The sequence below is a fragment of the Drosophila novamexicana genome, unplaced genomic scaffold (assembly GCF_003285875.2).
Source record: "Drosophila novamexicana strain 15010-1031.04,08,12 unplaced genomic scaffold, DnovRS2.1 tig00000193-arrow-pilon, whole genome shotgun sequence".
Classification (NCBI taxonomy): domain Eukaryota; kingdom Metazoa; phylum Arthropoda; class Insecta; order Diptera; family Drosophilidae; genus Drosophila; species Drosophila novamexicana.
This window is the reverse complement of record NW_020824787.1, coordinates 4,578,915-4,593,138: the sequence shown is the minus strand read 5'-3', so window position 1 is coordinate 4,593,138 and position 14,224 is coordinate 4,578,915. Positions and strand designations below refer to the sequence as shown.

Below are 14,224 nucleotides of genomic sequence, written 5' to 3'. Positions count from 1 at the left end.
TATTCGTAAATAGTTGCAATGCTTCCTACTTTAAATAATTTACTATGCATCGAGTATTTTGTTATTAAACAAGAACTTAAAGTCCATATTTTGTATTTTATTATATATTTGTTAGTATTTTTATAATTGTGCAACCAAATAGTCGAATACTTAATATACACGAGCCCTTTTGGCGACCTGTCCTACAGCGCGTCTTGCTGTGCACTCAGCAGGGTTAAACAGCTGGAAAGTTGATAAAATCGAATTCTTTAACATATTCATTTGCGCATATGCATCTTTTGAATAATCAAAAAGCTGTGTGTCAAATCAATGCAAATTGACAAGCACTTAATGCCAATGGCCCAGATATGCTTGCTGTCATGTGTTCGTATCCTCGCTTATTGCCGCATTAAGTGCTCTATGAGCGACATACACACACACACACACACACACACACACACAAACACACACAGACAGTTACCATAACAGACGGCAGGCTTTGGCAGGCTATTTGCAGTCTCTCTCGGGTGACAAACTCTTTTGACCCGAATCGAGCAGCGCAATCGTTGTATTGATTGATGAATGAATAGCAACATTGAGTTGAGTCCATTAAACAGAGGCTAAAATGCATGTAAATCACACACACGTGCTAAGAGCGACAGACACATGTGCTTTGTCCTTTTTGCGGCAGATACTCTGCATTTAAATTAAAGCTACAGTGGCTGCGAAAACTAATTGCCCAGGCCAGGCACTTTGCATGAGACACAACAATAAGCTGCAAAAAGTCAACTAACTTAACAACAACAACAATAACTGGCATAACAATAATGTTGATGATGATTTTTGGCCAGAGACCATAAACAGCCATCAGCATGCAGCATGCAGCATGCCCCAGCCGCAGCAGCAACAACAAGAGCTGACTAGCAGGGAATTCGTCTGGAGCCGTATGTACTAACAAGTGAAGGCAACAAATGTGGCCCGTCTGGGCCGCCTGCCCCCTGCCCCAAGCCATGGCTAACGATAATGGTTCTGTCTTGGCAAACAATTGCCATTGTTGTTGTTTGCCTTTGTATTTTGTCCTGGCACAGCAGGCTGCAGCACAACTCCCACCGTGCTGTGCGGTCTAATTAGCTGGAGGTTGTCCCTTTAAAGCAGAAAAAAGAAAAACCAAAATCGCATAAAGATGCCGCATTAGGGCTAAAGCGTTAGCGTTTGCGTCTGTAGAACTCGGCTTGAATTTATCACGCATACGACGCGTTGCCAAAATGCCGCTTAGATTGCCAACAAGAATCAGCCAGCCAAATGGCTGCCACAAAACACGCCCACAACAACCAGCAGCAGCAGCAGCAACAGCAACAACAAGCACAGTTACAACGACGACAGCCAACAACGATAACTAAATATGTAATTTGGGCATTAAGAGCGCGCTTGGCAGGCATAAAATAACCTTGATTAGAAACTGAAATGCGCGCCTGCCAAAATATATATATATATATATGTATATGTATGCAATATGGTGTCAGGCGGGCAGAGCCCTGATGCTATCTTGGCTAAAACATGCCAGCACGAGCTGGCATTTGGTCGCCAATGCCACGTGGCCACATATATCAGAAGACCCAAGCCTGAAACGACTTTGCCCCCGAACAACATATATCAGCGTGCACCTGTGCCAAAAAGGTGCTGGGCTGCTGCTGCCAGCAAGGATATGCCTCATGTGTGTGTGTGTGTGTGCCTTAAATCCTGTTTTAGCTATAATAAAAACCAGGAGCCACACAAAGAAAAATAACAGCTCGAAATGTATTCATGAAACATGAATTCGCCTTCACTTTATGAGGACTGCAACAAAATACAAAATCTATAAATAGAATTATATTATAATACATACTAATTATAGTAATATGTGCATATTAAATATATTTAATGTGTGTTAACCCAACGTTTTCGCAAAGCACAAGCGTGAAGATGCATTTAAGGCTTTTGGCCAGAAAGAATCAACAATCGTGTATTCTTTACACATTCTGACAGTAAAAGGCATCTCTATGCAACTTGTTAAATCATTCTGTTTGTCGAAAACTGAGCCAAAGGTTGTTTGATTTGAGGCTGCAGTTTTTAAATTAATTAGTCTTGATAGATATAGTAATATTATAATCATTTAATCTTAACAAAGCAAACGAACAGCATAGTTATAAGCATTAAAAGACACATTTTCTCAGTGTATTTGAGAAGCGAGAAAATCTTCGTAAACGCCGTTCGCTGTTATTGAGGTATGTGTGTGTGTGTGTGTGTGCATGTGTGTGTAAGGTAGTATGTTCGGCGTTTAGTTTTTATGTTTGGCCATAGCCAGCAGAGAGATAGAGGAAGAGAAACAAAATGGGCGATGTGAAAGACGAACCGAAAGGAAATTCCCGCAGACACCGGACTAATCAACGAAATTGCTGCAGCCTTTTAGGCGTACGGTGAGCATATGCCGTCCATAACCTTAGATTGGGCTGCCTTTTTGCATATTTGTTGTACGACACATTTCCTGCTTTGATTGGGGCTTGCTGGTAGTACGCGGTAGGGTTGGGTGTTGCGTGCACGCCAGTTTGTCAGATGATTGATGGCAACGCCTAAGAGAAAGCTGATAAAGCTGTTCTCCAATTTGGATGTGCAACAAATGAGTCGAAAAACATTTAAGGGGCATCTTTTGAAATTGAGAACAATTTGATAGAATATTAATAAATGCTTTCCTCTGAAAACGAAAACTGTTTTGAGCATGAAAACTAAGTCGAGCTCACGGCAAAGTTTTAGTGCAATTAAAATAGCTGCCAAGAAAATGCAATTTCCCAACTCTAGTTACTAATGTTGCACTCAAAAGTGCTCTTAAATTTAAGTAAAAGTTTCAAGTAAACGCAACAAATTGTTGCTGCGAATTCTCTAGATTTGATTTGCTTTTTTTTTCTTTTTTGGCTGTTGCTCCGTCGAGTGCCACGCTGTGAAGTGACTCTAGCCGTGACAAATAACCAGCAAAGTATGACATTATATCACATTATAATCAAGCCACAAGTTGAGAAGTTCACATGGCTTGTCATTAGAAGGGCGTGCTTCACACACAAGCCTTGTCTGACTATATGAGTGTGTGTAAGTGTGTAAGTAGGCACAAGTACATAGTCCTATATTCAAAGCACGCAACACTTGTCATCAGCAGGCGCTGGCAATTGTTCACGCAACACACACACACCCACTTACACACACACACACACACACTCACGCACACACGCATAAACAATAAACAGCTGTCTGCGACTTCGAGCAGCGTTTGGTAGCCGCCTCTTGGGATTTTTGTTTCGCCGCCTTTATTATTTATTATTATTATTAAAGTATAGCACTCGCATACCCTTTGCGCAGCAGTTCATTGGGGTATATGGGCTAGGACCACATTTCTTTACTAGTTTCAGCTTTTCTATTCCTATTTTTCTACTTTTGCATATTGATTGTAATTTTATTTTATCCATTTTAGCAAATGCAACAAACTGAAACTCACATCTTGAATAAATGGGATTAATGTGGAATAATAATGGAATAAATACGCTTTAATGCGTGAAATAAAGGTGGAAGAAGTTATTAATTGCATACAAACTCTTCGACAGGTAAGTAATATTTTAAATTTTAAATAACTATTTAACTATTTCTAAGACAAAGCTACATTTCTCTGGCAGTTTTTTGCATTTAAGATTTTACATATTCTTCTGGCTTTGTATATTTTCTTTTTTAACAATGAAAATCGAATTTTTAAGCACATCTCAGCTCACACACATAGTAAAATTTACTTAAAACTTTGATAAATTTCCTTATTTGCACATCATAAAGTTACTTTTTGGTCGAGTGAAAATATTTTATTTTTCGCAATTCAGTTGTCATTTTCTGTTGCCTACTTAGCTGATATTTTGCCAAGTATTTCGGCCAGACTTTAAAAGGCAGCTGCAGTCCGCGATTCCTTGTGACATTGCGTATACTTGATGATAGATTTAAGATTGGGCGCAATTGAAACTGAGGCAGGCGTTTTTGAGGGGATGCGTGTGTGGGTGCGCTTGTGGGTGTGTGTATGTGAGCTGCACTTGACTTAATTGAATCAGTGATTGACATGTCATTGTTTATTTTTGGCTGATCTCTGAGCATTTGTCATGCAAATAAACAACATGCCCAAAGCAAAACTTGTACACAGCCATGTTTAGTCCTATATTTGAATGTGTATGTGTGTAAGTGAGTGTGCCTGCGCATGCAGCACTCAGAACATTCATCAATTATCAAGTGAAAAGAGCCCCGAGAATAGAACGGAAAAGCAATAAATCTAAACAAGGCCCCAAGGGAACCAGGCAGATCTATGCAAGCAGACTGCAAAACAACACCCAGGTATATGAAGAGAGATGGAGATAGAGAAAGAGACAGAGAGAGATAGAGAGAGAGAGAGAGAGAGAGAGAGAAAGAGAGGGAATAAGAAACAGATATGCCTAGAGATTATGCGTATATGCATGGGCATCAAGATTTATTTTCATTCGCATTGGAGCCAGCTTTGGATGCCCGACGAATACAAAAGGCATACGGAAGAAATATGGAAGAAAGAGTGGAAAAATAGCTCTTGAAAAACTTTCAGCAACTTGTTAAGGCCAAAAAAATAAGAAGGCCAACAAAATGAAACTCAGAAATAACTAGAATTTTAACAGGCGCTGGATAAGTGAGTTGGGCTTATAAAATCGTAGAGGGTTTAGCTGGAGGGGTGTGTTGCCTGCAACACGTATGTGGCAAATACAAATTTAAGTAAAACAAACTGGCAACAAAGTTTGCGCAGCATTTTTCTTGCGCTACTTTGCACTTTTAGTTTGGATGCAGGCAGAAAGTCTCGCTTTTTGTGAGTGTGTGTGTGTACGTGTGTGACTGACGTCTGTGGCATGGAACTGGTGGCAGAGACAAAGGCAACGCTGTGGCAGTGGCAGCAGAGAACGCAAAGACAGGCAGGGCAAAGCCATTGATTTCACAGGCCAAAATGGAAGAAGCAGACCCAAAGGACTGAGAGGACTAGCATGTGCAACAAAAGCAACAAAATAAGGCACAGCGGAGATAGGCAATGGTGGCTGGCGAAGGGGTGGCGGACGCAGGGGGTTGGGTGGCACTGAACCGAAAGGCGTTCAGCTGGCAAACATAAGTCGCACACTCAAATCAATGGCATTGACAGTCGGCTGGCACTGTGAAAGAAGGAAAGGGCGATGGGGCAGGCCAGAACAAATGGCAAAAAGCTGCGCGAGCGCTGCAGGGGCTGTATTTTAGCTGGGCTGGGGGAGCGGGGGCGTTGGCTGGGCATGGCAATTGTATTCATTTGACTTGGCAACCAATTGTTGCAAGTGGCAATTGTTGTAATGGAAAATTCGCAGCAGGCATCTTCAAATAAAACCAGAGCGCAGCACCATCAAAATTTAAATGGGCAAATTCCAATTGCAAATGTTGAATGCTGTTAGTTTCGAATTCCGAATGTAAATATTTCAAATGGATATCTATCTTCAAAGACAGCTAACTGTCTGGCATGAACATCTATAAATATTATGCCATATTTATTGGTTAGTTAACGATTGGATAAGAGCTTTAGAGCATTTATTCATGGATTGTGTTTAGATCAAAGCCTAACTAGAATTTTTTTAGTTAATGATTTCCTATTTTTTTGTAGTTAATGAGTCTATCAATTTAGTTGCAGCCATTCGATGCATAAAAGTTTCTAGTTTCTTAATATACATTTTACGAGTAGTCCAGGAAATAGGCCTATTTAATTTAATTTAAAATGTAAGTTACAATAAAAATAACTCATTTCAATCTTGGTATCATCATAAGTTAATAATATGATTGAAAAGTTTTATTAGAATTGGGATTTTATTTTATTTTATTCCTGGCTTTAAAAATAAAATGATTCGATAAGCTCATTAATTCAGAATCCAAGTATAAATAAATAGAATATATAATAAACAATAACACTAAATTTGTGTATTAGAACTATTAGAACTTTTCAAGAAGTCTACAGACAGTAATTAACTAAATGAACTATAGTAATATTTGCAAGTATTTGTTAATTACTTTAACTAGTTGGTATAGCTCCAAGAATACCCTGTTATAGATTTATATATATGTATATAGAGATATATATGTCTGTATGTACGTGTACAGCTCATGTAACAGTCGCAAACTATGGGCAAAGAATTCCGTATGATATCATAATTTCTGTTAAGTACGCAGCCTACAAGTAGGTATTATTGCGGCCGCACAAAGACTATACTCATATATATGTGTGTGTGTGTGTGTGTGTGCACTTTACTTATACTATATATACAATTTGTATACACATCCCGTTTGCTTTTGTCGGTGTGCATGCGTTTGCGCGTGTGTGTGTGTTTGTGTAAACAGAAAGCGCCGAAAAAAATGTGACTAATAGAGAAGAAACGTGCAGATAAAAGCAACACAATAACAAATAAAAACGAAAACGAAAATTAAATAAATAAATGTGAGCAAAAAAACAACAACAACAAGCTGTGAGAGCAACTGTGCTGGGCAGCGGGGTAAATGCAGAAAGAGGTGAGGGGGTGGGAGGGGAGTGCTTGTGCTGTGCTACAGGCGGATGAAGACGTGACAGCATAAATAGCGGTCAAAAATGTTCCGTTTGCCATATTTGTGTTTGTAATTGCGTGCGTGCGTATGTGTGTGTGTGAAAACAAAATTTCAAGGATTGCAATTACAACAACATGCAAGCAAACAAGCCAGCAAAAGCTGCCAGACAACGACAACAACAACAACAACAGCGAAAAGAGTAGAAAGATAAAAACTACCTTGGCCCAGAATTGAGGCGCATAAATACAACGCACCTATATTGTCTGTGTGTGTATGTGTGTGTGTGCGTGGGTGTGTCCATCTGAGTGTGTGTGCGTATGTATTGGCAGCAGATATCGAGCGCATTGAGCTCACTACAACAACAACAAGAACAACAACGAGAGCAGCAATAACAAGCAACAATAAATGACGACGTCGACGTCGGCGTCGGCGTCGCTACTGTCGTCGCAGCCCCCGTCCGAGAGGGGGCGCTCGTTGCAAGGGCAAGAGAAAAGCGCCTTAGATATTCAAGTGCCTACATCGAACTCTGGTACAAAATGCATTTGCCATCAATTTTGTTGTTGTACGCTTTTTTGCAGCAATATTATAAACAATTAAATGCTGATAAAAACCCTTAAATATTTGACCAGAGATATTCAAATAGTTGCCCTTGAGTCGTATGAAAAGTGGAAGCTTAACAAAAAAACTTGTATATTTTTTCAATACTATTACAATTAAATTTAATATATAATTTAACCGAAGTGCTTTAAAATTATAACTGGTCCAAGAAAAAATAATTTTTTCTTTACATTTACATTTATTTTTTTTAATATACTTTTTTAAAACATTTTATATTGAAGTTAAGCACAATCGAACTATTGCGACTGGCTTAAGTATTCCTTAAACATTTATGTTTCTTTTTATATAGTTGTATAATTCAACTGGCATACGCATATTGCCTTAAGCATAAATAATATAAATATTACATAGATTCTTTGCAAAAATTGAGTAGTCAAAAAATGTTTAGCTTTAAATTGTTTACTTTGGACTCAAATATCCGCTCATATAGAATTTCTTGAGTAAGAAGAGTATGAGTAGAGTGTGTGTATATATATAAGAAATATATTTCACGGTGCAGAAAAATTTGTATTGCTAACAGCACATTTGGAATCAGAGAGCTCGACGAGCCCTGCTAAACAAATAGTTTCGCTTTTGTTCCCGATTTGCACGTCCCAATGCAGTGTGCGTTGCCGTTGCCGTCATCGCAGTCGCAGTCGGCGTCGGCGTCGTCGTCAGCTGTCGGTTGAGTGCAGCACCAAATGGGGCAAATGCAGGCACAAAGTGCATGCTAAAGACGTGACCAAGACAGCAGAAAGCAGAAGTGACGACGACGTTTAACGGGTTGTATGCGCAATATGCTTGCAATTGCTCAGCAACAACGTTCGCATTATCTATGACAGCATAAAGAGGAGTGGTGGGGGTAGGGCAGGCCGTTTGACAGGTGGTCAGTTGGTTAAATTGAAGACGTGTTCGATGACTCAAACCTGGCAGACAAAGACTGAGACTGCGACTGCGACAGCGACTGAGACTGAGGCTTGTGGAGTCATTTGCAGCTTATCAGCGGCAAAGTTTGCCCAAGCCGTGGCACTGTAAACATGACCATAACTGAAAACCCAAGAGAAACTGAAATTGGAACTCAAACTGAAACTGAAACTGAAACTGGCAATTGGCAATTGGCAACTCGAGGGCTTGAGCCACGTCAGAGACCGATAAGCCAGGGCGCACACACACACACATCGTTCGGGCCCAAAGTCGAGGAATGGCTGGCAATTTGGTCGTTGAACACGTTTTTCAATTTTCAGCAAAAATGTGTGTGTGTGCAGGTTAAAACAATGAGAATTTGTAAGTTGTTGTTGCGGCAGTATCTTTGGCATATTCTTGACCGCTTTTTGTGCAATAAAGTGGAGCACAGGCAGCAGCCGCAGCAGCAGCAGCAGCAACAACAACAACAACAACAACAAATGTGTACAATTAAAATTATTTATTAGTGCGCCGCTGCGGCTGCTGCTGCTGCTGCTGCTCGAGGATGCCATCTTCAAGTACAGCGCTGCATCAAAATTGGCCTCAACACTAGCCAAGAATGAAAACAAATTCAAAGATGGCAACAGCACAAGCAGCGGCAGCAGCAGCGGCAGCCGCAACAACAGGCGGCACATTTGGCCATGCCTTTTTGGCCATTTGCCAGCTACTTTTTGGTGGCTGCCACCCAACACACAGAGCAGCAGCAGCAAGGGGCAGCAAGGGGCAGCAGAAGAGCAAGAATAACAACATCACGTTGTATCCATCTACTCAACCTCGGCCAAGTTGGCTTTGGACTAAAGCTTATTTATGTGCGTTGGCTGCAAAATATGGCGCACAATTTCTGTTTGCTTATTTACTGCAGTCCACAAAAACGAGCAGCCAAAAGCTAATTGGGTGGGCGGCAGCAGCAGCAGCAGCCGCCGCAGCAGCCGCAGCAGCAGCCAAAAGATGCAATATTTTCTGCATATTTAAGATAAAAATATTTTTTCTCTCTATCTCTCTGTCTCTGCACGATCGAAGGGCTGGTATTTGCGGCTAATAAAGGGCTAAAATATCTATATGTTATTGAACATATGTGAGCTCTGTGCTTTATTTATATAGAATGTAATCATTATAATTTTGCATAATATTATATTATAATATAATTAATTTAATAAGCTTAAGTTTAGTGCACTCCAAATTTTGCGCAGTTCACGTTAGTTTCAGATTATCGATAAATATCGATTTTGAATCCAGCCTTTTTACAAAGGAGTTCCGAAAATAAGGCTGTTAATTTTGATATAAATGATATTGTTAGCAAAGGGTAGAGCAGGAAAACTTGGAATTAAAGATAACTTTGGGTGTTTCCTTGAAATCGTTAAATATCGATTTCCAACAAAATTATTTGAGCATATTTTCGATACATTTTTTTTAAACATTAATCCAGTTACAAACGCAGTGCAAGCATATGAAATACAATTACTAATAGCTTCAGTCATATTCTTAAAATCGATAAATATCGTTTTGCAAGCACAAACTTCGGAGTCTTATATCGACAATTTTTTATTAATTATTTAATATATATATTAATTATTTCTTGGAGCCTTTATTTTGAACACGATTTATCATTATCAATATAGGTAAATTTCCGGCTAGTTTATTCAACCTGCCTTACATCGATAAGTATCGATATACATGCCAGCTTTGTCGAGTCTTTTGCGTAGATTGTTTGTTGGGAAAGCATTCAAGTTTATTTTAGGATAGGAAAAATGAGATAGCAAAATCTTATATTTTGTCGCTGCCTTGCTTTAAAGTTAAGTAGAAATGTGGGCTAACCGTTCAAAATGTAAGCTTACAGGTGATTCTGATTGCGGCTATATTTTAATAATGTTTGTTTTAACGCCTGATAATCATATTTGTTTAACCCGCTTGGGACAGACAAAAGCAGAGGGGAGCGCAAACAGAGAAGCTTTCTTGCTCTTAAACCAACTGCACGCATAAACATTGCAAGCTTCTTTACAGCAGGACAGCAAAAAAAGAAGTTATTTTTAAGACCGATTTTATTTTGTCTTATTCTTATCAGCAGCAGCAGTAGCTCAGCGCAGAAGAATGTTGAGCCAAATGTTTCGGCATTCGGTAGAGCGCAATGATAAAGCCCAAGTCAGTGAACTCTCAACAAACACACAGATACTGCACACACACACACAGACTGCACGTGTATTGTTTACATGCTTATCAGCAGATTTGTGAATTTTACTGATAATTGCCAAAAAAAAAAATAGTATTTAGCTGCTTTGATAACGTAACGAGTGTCCCAGTCAGGCGTGGGAAAATAGCTAGCAATTTTGTAAATCCGCGTTGCATTTGGCAGGTGGAATGCCCCTAATGTTAAGACGCCTGCACCAGAGTTCGGCAAAGAGTCGAATGTGAATAAACTGCGGCATTTCGGCACTTTCCATAATTTACTTTGATGTATTACCCTTAAGAGCTGGCTGCAGCTGCCGAGCTGCCGGGCTGCTGAGCTGCTAATTAAATGCGTACCGAGCGCATATTCGCTTCCGAAATTAATTAAGGAATTGTCACATCAATCAGGCGCCCACTTGCCGCTGGCATTGTGTTGTTGTTGTCTTGAAATTTTTGCGCTCAAGAATTTGAAATAAACAAATAAAATGCAGAAAATAGATTTACGAGTGTCGCAAATTTATGACAGATGTAAAAATTGTCAGCGCTTTTTATGGCCCACGTCTCTTGACGCTTGACTGAAGTCTGAAGAACGAGATTTCAGCGTTGACTGACCAGCTGGCCATATCCATGGCCCTGACTGACTGCGCCCAGCTGACAGCCGAGACGCTCGTCCTCAAGGCAACAAAGTTTAAAACACTTGCCGCTTGATAATGAGAAAAAGTTCTTTTCATATATTTCTTCTCGTTTCTTATTATGTTTTATTTATTTCCATACTATTTTTTCCTCTCGCTGCACTGCTGTTTTCTTTGTTCTTGAAGCAACACAAAAGTCTTGAGATGATGATTACAATGATCCTTGGGCTGGTAATAAGATATGCCAAAGCACTTTGCTAAGCAGCACATATAACTATATATATATATATATATATATATATTCGTGCAACTGACTGCTTTCTTTGTTGCAGGCACAGGTGTGCGCCCCTCACGCCTCTCACGCCTCTCACACCGCTCACGCCTCTCAATGAGCTCTTATTGTTATAGTTCTTTCGCTGGAAAGGCAATTTCTAACTAACGTTCTTGTGTGTGTGTGTGTGTGTGTGTGTGTGTATTATATACAAATTCCTAATACTACTTTAGTGCGGCTTAAACATATTAAAGGGATCTACACAAATTTAATTAAAATGAGACACAAATTGAAGCGAATTATACAAATGTATATCAACTGTATTGTGCACAACGTGGCGTATGCGTATTGTTTTACAAAACAAAGCTTGACGCATTAATTTAAATACAATTTAGCAAAAATGATTGATTAACTTTCCAAAATTTTTTTTTAAAACTCGAAAATTTTGTGCAATAACCTAGCTCTTGATTTGGAGATTATGCTATTAAGTTTATAATAATTATTGTTTTGGCAAACTTTACATTTTTTTTTGAGTTTTAAGAAAAAAATTGTGTTTCATTTTTGTTTCTAATAAGCCCCGCCCTCTTGGCAGATAAATATACTTTGTTAATAATAATACTTTCACAACATATAAAGGAATATGTCTGATTAATAAATATTAATATTTAATATTAATAATAATAATAATATATCTGATTGATAAATATTATTATTTAATATAAATAACAATAATAATTACAAAATTCCTTTCCTGCTTTATTTCTGTTCTTTTCTAAACTTAAAAAAAATTCTATCAAAAACACAATTTTGATTTTGATTATGAAAAATATTTTAAGTGCAAAAAATGTTTTTCAAGCAAAATAAAAATGACCAAATATTGTGAATTGAATTTAAGGAAATAGCTCATTTTAAATAAGCAATTTTCGATGATAAGCAACGAAATCAGATACAATAATAAACTCTTTGCAAATTGGCCAATGCTGCGTATGCGTTATGACGTATACGTAATTTGACAATATTTTTCGCCTTGCAAAACTTGGGCAGCAGGCACTTAAGAGTGAAAATGACTGAAAATTAAAATGTGTATATATGCACAGCACTCAAGTTGGCAAATTACGAACCTTCTTCGAAGTTTAAGCAAAAGGTTTTTAAGCCCTGCTTCGGCTACGGCAAAATGTATCCAAGAAATATTCCACATAAAAATCGAAGCACATGAAAACAATTTTGTCTGTGAAAAGAATTCCAAGAAGTGGGTCTCGATGTAGTTTAATGTGAAACTAATGCAGAAAACTCTCAGCTATTGGATAAATATATATAACTATATATATCTGTGTGTGTGTGTGTGTGAGTGCTTGTGTGTATCCAAGAGCTGCCTTCGAATGTTGCGCGAAAAACTCAACTCACGAAAGTATATAAAAAAAAAAAACAGTTCACAAAAGGTGACAAAAATAATGTTTATCTGCAGCAGAAATTTTCAATTCAAATTTTCAATTCAAATGTGGCGCAAATTTCAATTCCAATTGATTTGTTTATGTTTTGCATTTAGTATTTAACTGTGTTAGTGTGTGCGTGTGTGTGTTTTGAAAATTTGGACTTTTTGATTTGAATACTTGATTTTTGGTTATATATTTTCATTTTGGGAATTTGCATTTCGCACTTCACTTTGACACATTCAAACATTTCTTGTTGTTTATTTTCATTTCATTTTTTTTGTTTTTTGTTTTTGCTGTAAATTATTATTTTTATTTGATTTGTGTGACAGTCTTTTAGAGAAATTGTAGCAAAAATGTTTGCTGTGTTATTTTTAGCGTCGGGCAATGAAACTAAAATTTTCACTCACATGTGGAAAATGCCGCTGCACGCACTTTTCTTCTTATTTTCCCGATTTGTTGTTGTTGTTGCAGTTGTTGCAGTTGTTGGTGTTTGTCACTTTCGAGTTGTTACCCTTTGCATTTGCGGGTATTTTTATAAAGCGCCGAAAAGGAAAAACTCGACGCGTTACGATATTATTTCTATTTTGTTGTATTTTGTTTGCTTTTCTTCTTGTTTTTGTTTTTTGGTCTGTTTTATTTATAGCGTTAAATTTTCTGCGGTCAGCGTTTTAAAAATAACAACAGCAGCTCCGCATGGATTGCACTTTACTTGGACATGGACTTTAAAGCTGATGCTGTTTGCTGATGTTGTTGTTGATAATTCTTGGATTCTTGAAAAAACTCGCACTACAAAAATTGTATCGTATTATTTTGGAACTTGTGCTTGGTTCTCCAATTTAGCATGTGCTTTGGAGTTCTTTTTGTTATTTATTTTATTTTTTATTTTTTTTTTTATCAGCGTTCACACATTTGCTTCTTGTTGCAGTCTGAAATTGAATTTCAGTTTTCAGTTACAGTTCAACCACATGCGATATCTTGAACGGCGGCTGACTTTTGTGTTTGTCCAATTCACCGCGCCGGCGTTCTACTCACTTCGATGAACATCTTGTAACTATTTTCAAAAAGCGCACGAACGCAGCTGCAGAGCAACAATGACGGCGACGGCGGTGACGACGACGACGACGACGCTGCGGAGCGCACAAAAATCAAACCAGCAGCAGCAGCAGGCAGACAAACGAAACCGAAACCGAAACAGAGACCGAGACCGAGACCACCACACAACAACAATAACAACAACAAAAACAGCAGCCAACGACAGCGCCAACTCAAGAACATACAACAGCAGCAGCAGCAGCGGCGGCAGCAACAGCACCAGCAGCAGTCGTTGCTGTGTCGAGAGCGCCAGAGAGTGTAATTCAAAGTTAAAGAGTCAAAGCAAGAGAGCGCACTGCTTGTGCTTTTGTAAACGCAGGCCACAAGAAAAAAACGAAGCGTAGCATCCGCGTGCTGCGCTGTTGGCTACTGAAGAACTGAAGCACTGGCCAGCCGAAACAGCTGAACCAGCCGAACCAGCAGCAGCAGCAGCAGCAGCAACAGCAACAGCAACAGCAGCCGAAGCC

At 38.7% G+C, this 14,224-nt stretch overlaps 1 protein-coding gene across 5 annotated transcripts in view; it reads right to left on the bottom strand.

Moving 5' to 3' along the window:
* Positions 1 to 13,862, bottom strand: part of LOC115759332 — a 45,586-nt gene extending 31,724 nt beyond the window's left edge. Inside the window, exons 1-2 of one of the 5 annotated variants that reach the window (XM_030700248.1) lie at positions 13,073 to 13,861; positions 12,354 to 12,460 (exon numbers count right to left, since the gene is read on the bottom strand). The gene's annotated coding sequence lies outside the window, so the exon portion shown is untranslated. Of the gene's footprint in view, positions 1 to 12,353; positions 12,461 to 13,072 lie in introns of all 5 variants that reach the window. The other 4 variants (XM_030700249.1, XM_030700247.1, XM_030700250.1 and 1 more) reach the window with 4 other exon arrangements.
* Positions 13,863 to 14,224: the final 362 nt, after the last annotated feature.